Consider the following 3,232-nt stretch of genomic DNA (forward strand, 5'->3'; position numbering starts at 1 on the left):
AGCATCTGGTTAGTAGTCCCTCGGAGAGAGATTTGTTGATCAATTCATTGCTCAAAGCAGGAAGTTTTGGGTTTGTCAGACGCCCATCTCGGGATGACGTAAGATCTGGATCGATTTGAGGCATGTATCTACTGGTCAGGCTACTGGTCTGGAGCTTTTAGAACCTAATTTTGGTAGTTCGTTTAGACTGCAAGGCGTCCTTTCGGAAGATAAGAACGACGATTTTCTTCTTATTGCTCGTGGTTTCAACAGTCCTTCGCCACTAACTGAAGCACTGATTTGATAATCACACCCAGGTCACTTTGATCACCAACCGCTTATGCTTGAATATTTCCTCCAGCACTTCGTATCTGTCCTGACTGTGGAGTCACATCAAAAACCCACCCTCAACCTATGCACACTGCTTCACCAAGCTCCCCACGATAACGTGTTGCCTAATGGCTGTACGATCGATAAATTGTGCCAACATCTTCTGTCGTTTCCAATTCTAAGGGCGGTTTTAAATCATTTCAATCTAATTTCTCTCACTGCCACCAACTTCCCATTTGATCTCCGCAACTCCTCTTATCTCTATCATTGTGTATGCTTTATATGCCTATCTTATGGTATAGATATTGTCCCGATGTGCTTACACACTTCGGGTTTTTGCCTAACAGATGTTGGAATAAAGGTATAACTCCTCAGCTTTCCCGCGAGCCCTTACTGTTTTGTTGATTACCGCGTGTTGGGAAAACAAGTAGAGAAGATACATAAACTGGGGGAATTTAGCAAGTTGGCTTATCTTTTATACGGCCCATTTTAAAACAAGCTTGTATCCTACACTTGAGCAACTGGTACGTTTCGTGGAATACCTGAAATACCTGATGAGCCCCAAGAAGGGCGAAACCGGTCGTGGTCTGTCGAAGGGTTTTCAGCAACCTTGTGGGTAGTTTTCTTTATGAAAACGGGTTAAATGACTTTAAAAATGGTGAAATCTCAAAAAAAACCTTCAAACGGTTAAAGCACGGTTAAAGGTTCTTCCAAAATCGAACAATAATGAACCAAGGTAAAACCGTTCACTTTGGGGAATGTGAGGGGACCGCTGTCTTCACAAGTAAGAAATCAAGGAACTAAGCTGAACTTAGAAAAGGTTTCTTTTTCAGGGGTTGCTTTGATTCAATTTCGCCATAATGAATATTATATTTTAATATTTAAGTGGCTTGCCCGTCTTTCTAGCATTTGGTGGCTGTATTTGGTTTGTATTCATCTACTGGCCAATCAATGCTTGCTTTCGAAGAATGTCAGTTCCACTTCAAAACCGCATACACCGAAGACATCACTGGGAGTGAGTCACCACACGTGTCACCTGATATCCAGTGTGTGACCTGTCCGTCACACTAATGGAGTTCATTTTCACACGTGACTCACCGCACATTAATTGCCATTAGAATGACACATCTGTGATTTATACGATGAAACAAAAGCTGATGAGAAATAGAGATTCAGCTTGCTTCCAGGTGCTTATCCCGTTCAAACCGATTTGTTTTGCAAAGGAGTGTATAAGTTAAAAGAAGCTGACGAGGTTCAAACAGTACATTCACAGAAAATAGTGGTGCTTCGCAAATTTGCATATTACGAAGTTCACATATGAATAAGCGAAGGAAACATAACATGTGTGTGTTCTTTCGTTCATGCCACACCTACGAGGTCCTTGCGTTTCTTCGACTCACCAAGTTATTCTCCAGTTACATCTGTTTACCTTCCAGGTGATAAGACTGCGTTTGAACTTGTAGGGTGTGGCACAAACAATTTCACAGACAATGCATAAAGAACAGTGATTAGATTAGTTATGAAGGACCGCAGCAATTGAATAGCATTGTGTATCCAAATGCAGGTAGATTGATGGTCATTTCTCAGGAGAACAGCAAATGCAAGCGAATGTGTACCGTGAAACCCATGATTAAACCCACCTCTTAATGTAAGACGCGTCAAACTTGGGGATAATATCAATCTCTCATGTATGGTGCGTTGCTGGTGCAAACAACCGAAAACCTGTCATTTTAGGAGTTTTAGGTACCCTTCAGTAGGTGACACGGTCTCTATGGACTTCGGAGTTAATCAGTTAGTACTAATCGTTATTTGATCCACAGTACCAGCAAGTAGGAGGATGAAACTAGTCTGGTAAGGGGTTAATGCAGTGTGGTATTTCAACCGGAACCGGGACTCTTCTTCCTCCGGCACCAGTGGGTGAGCATCTGTGAATTCAGACGCAATTTGCACCAAGAGCTCATTGGAGTACGTCACATACTTTATTTTCGTTTTAATCCAGATAAGTGAGGAAACAGAGGACCTGATATGTGGGTAAGGTTGCGTCGTAGTTATTCACCGTTATTCACGGTAACTTATTTGTTGGGCTATCGATCGGGATCGATCTGTTTGTTGCAACCAGTACCAGCCATTCTGTCTGCGACAGAATACCACATAGAATCAGAGGAAGACGTAATTTTGCGTGGAACGTGAGAAATATACGATGAGCTTGAAACAAAACTAAGAAGCGTTTCTTTAACAAATCAAAGAAACGCGACTTGAGGAGGCGGCAATGGTCAAAGCGCTTTGTAACAATCTACAGTCATTAGGCTGTGTAAACTAAAGCCCAGGATGATAGTTGCTGTTCAAGCATGCCAGTAAACAGAACGTTAGATTTAAGTCCACATAGATAACGATGGAAATTGCCTCCAGCCTCTCTGCGAGACAAAAAAACAAAGAGTTCATATACCTCGTTTCTAACCAAGTGAATAATATTACAGACAAAAACGGATCAACTTGGAATACGATAATGTGAAACCTGTAGAGTTTGTAAACCCTGTAAACTCCTGTGCTAAAGACACCTTGGCTTTCTTTGTAGGATCCTCTTACTGAGTAGTCTTGCTACCAAAGTGATGGTGACCGATTATTGCAGGATATCATGTTATGCCTCGTCCACATAGCCCTCAAGTTTTGTGGACAGTTTACGAAATGAGCCGTCTACCTTGAGAATCGGTGCATATGAGATGTGTTCATTTGTCGTGACAATGTACTTGATTATATTTTAATGCCCTTCACAATTGGTCAAGCTAAGACCATACAGTACCCCCGAATGAACCACTCTTAAAACAATGATATACCATTCCCTCCCAGTATGGAACACCGCAAGACCTGGTCACATTAGTGGCTACTGTATGCAGGTTTCTTTCCACAAAGAGTCATCCAAATG

This window comes from Opisthorchis viverrini, assembly GCF_000715545.1.
Source record: "Opisthorchis viverrini unplaced genomic scaffold opera_v5_232, whole genome shotgun sequence".
In the NCBI taxonomy this organism is placed as follows: domain Eukaryota; kingdom Metazoa; phylum Platyhelminthes; class Trematoda; order Opisthorchiida; family Opisthorchiidae; genus Opisthorchis; species Opisthorchis viverrini.